Genomic DNA, 13,111 nt, shown 5'->3' on the forward strand with positions numbered 1-13,111 from the left:
TGTGCGAGGTCAGAGCGGCATCATCTGCGAACAGCATCTCCCTGATGAGCACTGTGCAGACCTTGGTCTTGGCCTCCAGGCGGGACAGATTAAACAGCTTCCCGTCACTTCTGGTGTGCATGTGAACACCTTCTTCCGAGTCCTTGAAGGCGAAGTTCAGCAGCAGCGAGAAGATGCCAAACAATATTGGCCCAAGGACACCGCCTTGTTTTACGCCGCTCTTGATGGTGAAGGGTTCAGATGGCGCACCATCGAAGTTGATTGTGCCCTTCATATTGTTGTGGAAGGAGGCGGTGATACTGAGCAACTGTGGGGGGCAGCCGATCATCTTCAGCAGCTGGAACAGGCCTCTTCTACTTACAAGGTCACCTTGGTAAGGTCTATGAAGGCAGTGTAAAGTGGCATTCGTTGCTCTCGACATTTCTCCTGGAGCTGACGCACTGAGAAAATCATGTCCACAGTGGATCTCTCTCTGTCCTGAACCCACTCTTGGACTCTGGATAAATGCGGCCGACGAGGACCTGCAGGCAAGCAAGGACCACGCGAGCGAAGACTTTACCCATGGTGCTCAGAAGAGAGATGCCGCGGTAATTATTACAGTCGCTTCGGTCACCCTTGTTCTTATACAGCGTGACGATCTTGGCATCACGCATGTCCTGGGGGACCTTACCTTCTTTCCAACACTGACAAAGGAGTTTGTAAAGTGGCTCGAGCAAGGCTGGCTTTCCACACTTGATGATTTCAGGAGGTATTCCATCTTCACCTGGAGCTTTGCCACATGATAAGGCTTTGATGGCTTTGTGGAGTTCCTCCAGGGTGGGCACTGCATCCAACTCCTTTAGAACAGGCAGGTCCTCGATTGCGTCAAGTGCTTCCTGGGAGACAGACTTTTCTCTGGAGTACAGGTCGAGGTAGTGTTCAACCCATCTCGCAAGCTGCTTGTCCTTGTCTGTGATGGTCTCTCTTGTCTTGGATTTCAGGGGCGTGCTCTTCTTCATCGGTTTTCCTGTTGCTTGCTTGATGCCCTCATACATGCTTCTGATGTTGCCGTTGTCTGAGGCTTGTTGGATGTTGCCTGACAGCTGAAGCCAGTAGTTGTTTGCGCAGCGACGTGCTGTTTTCTGGGACTTGCATCGCGCAGCCTTCAATGCTTGCAGATTCCTCTGACTTGGATCATGTTTGTACTCAGTCAGTGCGCTGCGTTTGACGTTGATGACAGGCTCCATTTCAGCGATGTTAGCCTCATACCAGTCGGCATTTTTGCTCTCCTCCTTTGCCATAGGTCAGCATGGCCGCGCTATAGATGGTACTGCGGACAAAGTTCCATCTGTCTTCAGCATTCTGTTCCGTTAGTCAGGGTTTCTTCAAGTCTCGCGATGAAGTCGCTGTTCTTATCTGGGTAAGCAGTGTTACTGGTGTTAATGCAAGGCTGACCCTTTTGCTTGGAATGGTAGATCTTTCTTGGTTTTAACTTTACTCTGGAGGCGATCAGTGAGTGATCGGTATCGCAATCAGCACTGTGGTAGGCTCTGGTGTTTCAGACACTGTTCAGTGAGTCGCGCCTAGTGATGACCAGGTCCAGCTGATGCCAGTGTTTTGACCTGGGGTGTCTCCAGGATACTTTATGGTATGTCTTATTCTGGAAGAAGGTGTTGGTCACAAGTTGCATAGACAGCAGAGTTCAAGGAGTCTCTGACTGTTGTCGTTCATTTTGCCTACTCCACGATGACCTAAAACATTTGGCCATGCCTCTTGGTCGGCGCCCACTCTTGCATTAAAGTCACCCAGAATGTAGGCATGCTCTGACGATGGAAAACTGCTAATGGTTGCATCTAGTGCCTCCTAGAACTGGTCTTTTGTTTCTACTGTAGCCTGAAGTGTTGGAGCGTAAACGCAGATGATGTTAACTGGTCCCCTCTGTTGAAAGGCGCAACTTGAGGATTCTCTCTGTACCATCTGCTGGTGGTTCTATCATCTGTAACCGTGTATTGCTGACAGCAAATCCTACCCCATGCTCTGGGTTCATCTGCACTTTTCCCTTGCCAAAAGGTGTAGTGTTCCTCCTTTTAGGGATCCATTATCTGGGAGTCGTGTCTCTTGCAAGGCTACAATATCAATGTTAAGTCTATGCAGCTCACGATCAATGGCTGCATTCTTGCGAACGTCGTCAATTTCTTGAAGATCGTCGGTCAGTCAGGGCCGCATGGTCCGTACGTTCCAGCTTCCGACCCGGAGGGCTGGTGACTTGGTTTTTTTTCTTTTGTTGCTTGCCTGGTGCTTGGTTGACGATCTGCTTGAGTTATAGAACTCTAACCTCCAGGCACCCTCTGAAGCAGGCAGACCGTGGCTGGTCAGCACCTTACTGGCTGGGGGCTGCCCAGCTTGAGGCAGGTGATAGCTGACCCAGTGGGACTGCAATGGTCCCTCCCACCGTCAAGGACAACCTGTAGCGTCCGACTCTACGCCAATTGAGCATGGACTTATAAATCATAAACTGTTGTGCTCTCACCAGACGGCGAAACTGGAGTGTCCTCTCCAGGGCGCAAGCCTGGGCAAGAGTGCCCATATTAAAATCAATCAACTTCTTTACACTTTAAAAACACATCCATTTTGTTTTCACTTTTCCCCCCTTTACTTATTGTGTAACGATTGTTGTCCCCAATGTGGCCTTAACACATCCGTCACAAACTTTAAATGGAAGACTCACACAAGACTCTGGTTGTCTGTTCTTTCTTTTATTCTCCGCAGCAATGATAATCGTGTCTGAGGAATACATCAAAATGTATTATTACACAGGGTGAAAACACTGCAGACATAAACCACCGCAGCAGTGTCAGCCATTTTCTGAACTCCATACAACTTGTAACAATTCCATGTTAACAAAATAAAGAAAATAAACATGAAAATCACATACCTGAGGAATACATCAAAATGTATTATTACACGGGGTGAAAACACTGCAGACATAAACCACTGAAATAAGAAAAACATCAAATAAACAAACTCACTCTCATTCAGGGTAACTGTGTTTTCCATTTAGCCATCTGAAGCTACATCAGCAGCAACTTGTTAATTTCACACGAGGCACAACGATAAGTACTCAAAGTTTCCATCGGACATATAAACCCATCCAACTCACTGTACATTTGTTGATATAATCACTACAAACGTTTACATGTGAAAAACTCATATTAAACACGCTTGTATCACTTTTTAAGCAGGAGAGAAGAGTAACACGCTTACCCGCAGCAGTGTCAGCCATTTTCTGCTGAACTACGGTAGGCGCGCAAGGACAAAATAATGAATGTCTGCAACGCATTAACCACCAGGGGGCACCAAAACACGGTTTAATTGAATTTACCCTCTAATTTCATGTGATTCAAAACCATGAATATCATTAGAATTAATGTTCTTTTTAACTCTGTTACAATTGCATCTATCCATTGCCCTGGAATTGCCTTCACATCCTCACTGTCTTCTTAAAACCGCTATATGTAAAATCCTCTTTCTCCTCTTCCATTGCATCTATAATAACTTGCAGCGATTTAAAAATCCCTCTTTGTATTCATATAAAACCTCTTATTTTTAAAATTCCCACCTGTAGCCATTTTTTAAAGTAGATGTCCCGCTCATGTATCTTTATTCTCCCATTCAGAAACAGAGGTTGATTTTAAAACCATTTCCCTCCCCTTCAAATTAAATTCAACCCCTGTTAAAAAAAGCCTCCAAGCACTTAAAACATCTTGATAAAATCCTGGTATCCTCCCTAGCATCCAATTTTTAAGTTTCATCCATAAAATGCTATTCCCCCAATTTAAAATTGCCACATTTATTTAGATAAAAACCCATTAATTTCTTCCATTCAGCTTTGTATGTCCCATCCAAATATTTTCTTACAACTTTTACCCTCATACTTTTCATTTTTTGTTCTACATCCACTAAACCCATCCCTCCCTCATCCAGCTGCCCTATTAACGTTAGATAAGCAATCCTCGAAGGCTTTTTATCCCATAAAAACTCTAGAACACATTTCTTTATCCTTTTTAAGACCCAGTTCGGCAATGGCATCACATGTAAAACATACAACATTAACATTTTACAATTTAAAATTTTCCCCTTCAAACTTAAAACCCTGCTCCTCCAGAAAATCAATCTTCTCTCCATTCCACCCACTATCCCTTCCCACATATCATCTACTGCCTCTTTTTCGCTCTTTGCTAAAACCACCCCTAAAATCTTCATTTCCTGCCCCTCCATAAACTTAAAAACCTCCTGTTAAAGCCTCCGCCCCTCCAAATTTCATATACACTGTTTTTTCTTCATTGATTTTTGCACCAGACCCATCACAATAAAATGGCATTTTTTTCCCTTTTTTTTTTTTAACGCTTTCCATATCTTCCACCACAATTGTCGTATCATCAGCGTATTGAAAGATTCTTAAGCTCCCCTTCCTCTTCCATTTTATTCCTTTTTCCTTAAAGTTCTAAAGGTTCCACCACCAATGAATATAGCTGCGCTGATAGTGGACATCCCTGCCTTATGGACCTTGAAACTTTAAAAGGTTGAGTTAAAAAACCATTACATTTTCCTTTCGTTAAAATATCCTTGTATAAAATTGCAATCCATTTAACAATTTTCCCCAAAACCAAATTTGTTTTTTTTTTTTAAACTGAAAATAAAAATCCATGCTCTACTCCTATCAAATGCTTTCTCAAAATCCAAACTAATAACATATGCATTATTTTCCTTTTCCTTTTATATAGCTTATTATGTCTCTTATACTACTTGTAATGTCTGCTATGTCCCTCCCCTTTACTCCATACGCTTGATTAGTTTTAATTAGGGATGCACCGATTATGAAAATTTTGGCCGATACCGATAACGGATTATTCTTTATTTTTGAAAGCCGATAACCGATATGTTGGCCGATAAATTTATATCCAAATTGTTATATACTTTTTGAGAGCCTGATTTAAAAAAAAAAAGTTCTTTATCGGCTTTAAGATATCGGCCAAATTTTCTTATCAGGCCGATACCGATAACAAAAAATGAGCATTTATCGGCCGATATGGTGGCCGATATATCGTGCATCCCTAGTTTTAATGATGTTTGGCATTACATTCTTTAATCTGTTGGCTAAAATCTTAAAATCAGTGTTCAGCGTTGTGATGGGTCTAAAGTTCTTCAAATTTGTTTTATCACCCTTTCTTTTGTAAACTATTTTCATTAAACCTAACCCCATTCTTGGATTAACTCCTTTCCTAAAAACATCATAAATTTCCTTTTCCATAAATTTCCTTAATTTTTCCTTAAACCTTATAAAATTCACTTCCAATGCCATCTATTCCTGGACTTTTTTTTTTTTACTCTTAGGAGGTTTATAGCTTGTATAATTTCTTCTATTCCGATCTCCCTTTCACATTCTGTTTTATCTTCTTTTCCAACTTTCCTAGTTATGTTGCAACAAAACATTCCTTTTCCCCTCATCCACCCCTTCTGATTTAAAAAGTTCTTCATAAAAAGTCTTTACTACTTTTAAGATATCCCCTGTATTAATAACTGACCGCCCATCTCTGTTTTTAAGTTCTTTTGATTTTCAGCTCTTCCCCTGCTTTTTTCAAGATTAAAAAATAATTTGGTGCATTTTCCCCCTCTATTGTGTATTTAGCTTTACTTCTCAACATAGCTCCCTTGCCTCTCCTCTATTGCAAACACTTTTTGTACATTTACTTAACTTTTTTTTTTAAAAATTTTCCTTATTTCTTTTTCCTTAGTCCTTTTAACCCTTTGCAGTACCTTACAGTAATTAGTTGAATATTTCTTTCAAATTTCACATTTTCCCACCATTGTCTTTTATCATCTAAATGCATTGCATCCTTTTTTCTCATCTAATAAATTCTCAATCCCTTTTTTTAAAACTTTCATACTTTTAAAATTTCTGTATTTAAAATCCATACCCCAGGTCCCTTCATTTCCCTTTTAAAATCCACCCTCATTAAAACCATTTTATGATCACTTAAAGTCGTTTCTTTATAAAATATATCATCAATAAAACAATCCAAATTTCTTGTGCTTAAAATAATCTATCCTAGTTTGGCACATAATTCCCCACTAATTGTTTTCTTGAATAATCTCTCTTTTCATTTCTTTACCTCCAAACATCAATCATATTTTTTTTTCCTCCATCAAAAATTTAAGTTCCTTCCTTCCCACATCTGTCTTAAAAACCATCCCATTAGCCATGTCTATTTTGTTAAAAACCGTATTAAAATCTCCTGCAACCACCACCTTCTCCCATTTCTCAATTACATCCCTTAAAGCGTTAAAATATTTTCTACTCCTTTTCCTCATTTGGTGCATGTACATTTACTAAAATTAGTTTTTCATCTTCAAATTCAATTTCTACCGCAATACATTTCCCTTTTTTATCATACATTTGTCATAATATCCTTCCCTTTTCTTATTAAAATAGCCACTCCTCCTCCCATTCCTTTCTCCTTATTAAAAAATATTTCCCCTTCCCACCTTGTTTTAAAATCTTCCATTACATTCCCTTTCCAGTTTGTTTCTTGCAGTAAAATCACGTCGTCATTTTTACACAACTCTTTGACCTTTTCAAATTTAAAACCATTCAATAACCCTCTTGCATTACAAGTCACAATTCTCAAAACCATTAAATAAAATAAGACCAGTAAAATCCTCATCTTATCAGTCTGTATCCTCCCCTTCTAAAATTTCCCCACTGTCCTGTTTTTGTGCAATTTCTTTTTTTCACCACTTTCTTCCTTGCTTTTTCAATATTTGGCGTTACCTTTCTCGCGCTTCTTCTTTTGTTCACTGCCGCCATGTTGCTGCCATCCTCGATGTTTTCATTCTCTTTGTCTGCCCTCCCTCCTTCGTTGACCCATTCCTGCTCCTCCGCTTTGTCCAGTACATTTTGTAAAATCGCAGTTGTCTGCATTGGTGTCCATGTCTCTTCCACTTCCTCTGTTAATGTAGTCTGTTCTCTCCAATCTTTCTGCGTCCTCCTGTTGCTCCTCTTCATTATCACTCTCATGCATCCGCCCGCTCACCTGTTCCTCCTTCTGTTGCTCATTGTCCATCCAACAGTCACATTTGTCCAACTCCATCCTACAATCTGGGCACCTCACCGCCGTACAGTCTCTCGCAAAATGGCCTCTTTCCTCGCATTTGTAGCACTTAAAGTCCGGACAGTCCTTCATAATGTGGTCAGGGCTCATACACCGTCTACAGGTTCTCACGTGCTGGCTGTGTATCACCCTAAAGTATTGAGGACCTTCCTCCGTCTCCATCCTTGTGCTGTAGGGTAGGGAAGCCACTTCCTTCGGAAACCGCACTCTAAGGAACCTTGTTCCATCTTCTATGTGGGTGCCCAGATAGAATCTGTGTCTTATTTGAGAAATGGGGGTTTCCCCCCCCCCCATCCCTCTAGCTTATTTAAAAGCTTGTCGTCATCCAAGTATGCGGGCAGATGCATGAAAGAAACCACAAAATCTCTATTGTGCAACTTTTTTTTTTTTAATTTCACAGTTTTTCCCTTTTATGATTAATCCATCAGTCAATTTCTCAGTGTCCTCCTCATGCTCCAATGTTCTCCTATTCCTTCATCATTCTTGGCCTCACCGCTAAAATGCTCGTCACTTCAATCTTTTCTGTTAATGCTTTAATAATGTCCTCCACTCTCCCGTCTTGTACCTCCGACAAATCCACCACCACCATTGCTTCTTTTGTGTAAATCCTCTTCTCAAGTCTTTCAGTATAATCCATTTCTCTGTCGTTTACCCAGTCCATTTTCTATTTGCCTCTGTGTTCCTCGTGTCAAATCCATGTCAGTTGCCAATCCGTCCATTTTACAAAAAACAAAAAAATCGCCAGATCAAAGCTGTTGAGGACACAAATAAAACAAAAATAACAAACTAGAAACAAAAATACTTATTTTAACAAAGTAACCAACACAATGTTTGGGTGAGCCTCCCTCACCCCACTGTGGCCCAATCACTTCCTGTTTGCTCACTAGTGCCTCTAGCGCCCTCAGGGTGGTATGGCCGTAAGCGGGGACTGCCACAAAGAGTGGGCTATTTAAAGATCAGCCACCCTATAGGCCAGTGTATTAGATAAGTAGTGATGAAAACGCTAAAGCTTACAGCACCTGGTATTCCCAGGCGGTCTCCCATCCAAGTACTAACCAGGCCCGACCCTGCTTAGCTTCCGAGATCAGACAGATCGGGCACTTTTTTTTTTTTTTTTTTTTTTTTTTTAAATTGAAGAAATGTATCAATTCAAACATGCATATCAATTATTTAACATTAAAATACATAAGATTTCTTTGACATAAAACTCTAAAATTAAGAGTTTACAGACATCTTACTTACAAACATTTAAAAAAGTATTCATTAAATGGTTTAATCTTTTAAAATGACAATTCCATCCCCAAGTCATTTAAAACCTTTAAGACCTCGAGTAAAAACACAATAAAAAAACATCCATAATTTCCTCAAACTTAAAAAATAAAATGGGCATTCAACATTTCTCAACTTTTCTCTTAAACACATTCCACACATCAAGTAAAACATTTTCCTTTTTTACCATCACCCTTCTTTCCCATACTGCACTTTTCATCAACATCACAAGTAAATTAATGAGCTTTTTATTTTAATTTTTTTACATTTTCTCATTAATGCCTAACATTTAACACCTTTTCCCACTCAAAGTTCCCATTTTCTTCTCTCAAAATTAAAATCATGCTTTTACATCTCTCATTAAAATCTTTCAGCTCATTACAATATAAAAACAAGTGTAAAAACCCTTCGTCTGCATCCTGGCATACTTTACATGTGGCACTTTCCTCCATCCCAATTTTGTTTAAAATCACATCTGTAAACACTACTTTGTTCCTGATAAAATACTCCAAATTTTCCAGTTTCGTCTGTACAATTTTCCCATTTATGTTCCCCCATATATTCTCTTCTTTTACATCATTGAAAATCCGTAGCCAGTATTCGTTTACAACCGGTTTCTTAAAAACCACATCTCTAAAAAAACAATAAAACATTTTCACAGTACATTCTTTAAAAGCACTCAGTTTTTCCCCCAGTCTTACATGCACATCTTTCTCTTGTTTGGCCTCTTCCATATTTCATAAAGAATGCCGCTGTTTAAAAATAAAGGCTAGTTTAAAATGTTCTCTCTTCCTTGTGTATTAAAATGCGCACACGTAAAAAATTTCCCCCACGCACCCATCAATTCTTTATAAAAATCTGGCAGCCCCTCTGTCATAAATTTTCACTCTCATCCATAAAACGTTATCCCCCAGATTAAAATTACCACATTTACTTAAAATATTCCATTGTTCCTTTCCATGCCGCCTTGTTTCCTTCGTCCAGATATTTGCTTATCATTTTCACTCTTAAACTGTTCTTTTTTTGCTCCACATCCATTAGCCCTAGTCCCCCCCCCCACTGCTCCTATTAAAGTGTTATATGCTATTCTTAGCGGCTTCCCGTCCCATAAAAAAAAATCTAAAAATTCATCCTTTTCTGTCCACTACGGCATTGATGCCACATATAAAATATGCCATAACTTAGAAACCATTAAAACATTCACAATTAAAACCCTCCCCTTCAAAGTTAAGGACATTAATCTCCAAAAATTCAACCTTCTCTCGGTCCCTCCTAAAATCTCCTCCCACAAAGTTCCTTCTGCTTTCGTTTCATTCTTCCCCATTAAAACACCTAAAATCTTTTTCATTAATTTCCCTCATCATCAGCGTATTGAAATATTTTATTCTCTCCTCCCTCTATGCCTATCTCTTTTATTCTCCCCTCCTGTTTTACTGTTAATCCCAGTGGTTCTGCAACTAAAGCATATAAAAGTGCCGACAATGGGCAACCCTGTCTAATTGATCTTGTTAATTTAAAACACTCTGTTAAAAACCCATTACATTTTACTCTCGTTAAAGCACCTTTATATAAAATCTTAACCCATTTAATAAAATTCCCTCCAAAACAAACTCTTTAGAACCCCGAATAAAAAAAATCATGCTCTACCCTATCAAAAGCCTTCTCAAAGTCCAAACTGATTATAAAACCATCTTTCTTCTTTTCAGTAATATATATTATCGTATCTTTTATGCTCATTGTTGTATCCGCAATGTCTCTTCCTTTAATACTGTATGCTTGGTTTGTTTCGATTATACTGGGCATCACTTCTTTTAATCTGTTAGCTAAAACTTTTGATAAAATCTTCAGATCAGTGTTAAGCATTGTTATAGGCCTATAATTCTTTAACTCCACTTTGTCTCCTTTCTTTTTATATACCAGCTTCATTAATCCCATTCCCATCCTTTTGGTTCATCTCACCTTTCCTAAATATCTCATCAAATACTACTTTTAAGATACTGGTTAAAAAATCTTTTAAAAACAATGTAAAACTCACTCCCCAACCCATCTATCCCCGGATTTTTTTCTTTTGTTTAATCTACTTATTGCTCTTAATTTCTTCTTCTCTTACTTCATCACACTTTTTTTTTAATTTTTTTTTTATCCACTTCTCCTACTCTTGCTTTTATTTGCTTCAGTAATTCCACTTTTTCTCCTTATTTTTACCCCATCTGTACAGAATAAGCCCTCATAGTATGATTTTATTTCTTCCAAAACGTCCTCATTTCCTTCTACTCTTATCCCATCCCATAATCATTTCTGCTTTTCCTCTTCTTTTCTCTAGATCAAAGAAAAACTTTGTGCACTTCTCCCCCTCCACTGTATGTTTTGCTTGGCTTCTTAATCTTGCAGCATCATACTTCTCCTCTTCCATTTTCTTCAGTCTACCTTCTATTTATTTTATAAATAGAAGGTAGACTTTTTTTTTTTTTTTAAATCTTTTTATTTCACTTTCAGTTCACAGATTTTCAATTACATTATTTCATCACATTTACTTACACACACACACACACACTTCGTTACATATATGATTCATTTTTCAATTGATATACTTCATTTTGAATAATCAATGAATAGAAAATAAAAATACACACAAATGTTTACATTTACTCAATTTACAACCGCCAATCTCAACCAAATTATAGCTTTTTACCAATTGAAACATATTTTGTTCCCCACCTCTTGATATATGAACTTATTTGTATTCACAAAACTCTTTCGCCTCTTTATCTCCATACTTGCAAATCAACTCTACATCCCTTTGTATTATTAACTCAAATATATATTTTACTTTTATCTTCCTCCCTTCGAAATGTGCATAGTTCCTTCTTAGAACTACTGCTAGTCTGGCATGACTCAAATCAAAATTAATTTAGGCAAATGTCCGCTCTTTTCCTTTAACCGAAAATTCCAAACAGAAACATTTTCCCCATTGCTCCTCTGATTCAACTTCCACACCCCAGTTTTCTATTAACAGACTTTTAAGAAAATCAAAAAAATCAACCAAAGCCTCACATCTCAAAAAATAATGTAAAAAACTCTCATGGCCATTATCACACACCTCCATTATTTATTTTATTTAACACCACATTTGTGTAGATTCTATTATGTCTTATCAGAAAGTCATTGTTCTCACACTCTATACTGTTGTATTTTAAATTTAAGCTTGACCATATTTTTTTCACATCCAAATCTTCAAATACGGTCTTCCCCACTTTTTTCTTCCACACTTTCACATCAACAATTACATTCTGCATACATTCTTTACACATATTTTTAATTTTGTTTTTCTCGCCATTATCATCCATATACATCTCCGGCATACATTTTTCCACTTTAGTTACACACTCACTTTTAATCACATTAGACCATTGCAAGGGTATACTTGATTTAATTTTTTCATATATTTTATTCACTTACTCTCTATTCTCCATTCCTTCCAAATCACACACAGAATCATAAATGCAGTTATTTCTGAGAAATCCTGGAATAACTTCGTACAAAATGTCCTTTACTTGTTTTATGCCCCCTTCTATAAATGTATATTCATACAATGTTTTATTTTTTATTTAATTTTTTCATTCAGAAACTGTGGTAGATTTTTAATCACATGTCTTCACACTCATACTCTATTTTGGGCAGGAACTGCCTCCATGCCTCCAATAATTCCCGATATATTTCTGGTATTCCTCCCATCATTGATTGCTTAAACCCCCATATACCAATCATTATCCCCTATTCCTCCCACGTCATTAATATATTTCCTTAATTCCTTCCACCCATAATCCCATCTCCCTCCCATATAATTTATCACAGTTTTTATTCTCATTGCAGCCCTTTTTATTTCTAAGTCCATCAAGTTTAAGCCCCCTTCCCATCTCTCACCCACCAATGTTTTCTGTGCAATTTTCACCCCTTTTCCCTCCCATATAAAATCACATACAATTTTATTCAATTCATTCATCACCCACCCTGGCATTTCCATTACACTCATTACATACACACATACTGACAACAACAGACTATTTACTACTATTACTTTCCCATTTAATTTGAATTTCCTCCCTTTCCATGCTGCACATACTGTTCTTATTTTGTTAATCACCCCGGTCCAAGTCACATCTCTTGCCTCTTTGCTTTCCACCCCTAATACTTTTATATATTTTTCCTCCACTCTTACCCCTACCTCAACCCTCTCTACCTCCCCTATATACATTAATTCTGATTTATCCACATTTATTTTTGCCCCTGATGCCTTCCCATACCTCTTCACTATCTCTAAAACTCGTTTTACACTATTTCCTTCCCTCACTGTGATTGTAGTGTCATCCGCATATTGGTTTATAGTACACATCCCTCCATACGGCAACTCAATACTCACTACTCTTTTATCCCTCTTAATTAGAGTGGCTAGAGGCTCTACTGAAATGGCATACAATAATGCAGACAGGGGACATCCCTGTCTCACTGACCTTCCCACCTTAAACTTGTCTGTTGGCACTCCATTTATTTTTATACAACTTTTTGCCTTCTCGTATAGTCTCCTCACCCATCCTATCATTTTCACCCCAAATCCAAACTTCTCTAATACCCTAAATAAATGTATGTTCTACCCTATCGAATGCTTTATTCCAATCTATCCCTAATGCTAT

The sequence above is a fragment of the Sinocyclocheilus grahami genome, unplaced genomic scaffold, assembly GCF_001515645.1.
Source record: "Sinocyclocheilus grahami isolate Dianchi unplaced genomic scaffold, SAMN03320097.WGS_v1.1 scaffold396.1, whole genome shotgun sequence".
Lineage (NCBI taxonomy): Eukaryota > Metazoa > Chordata > Actinopteri > Cypriniformes > Cyprinidae > Sinocyclocheilus > Sinocyclocheilus grahami.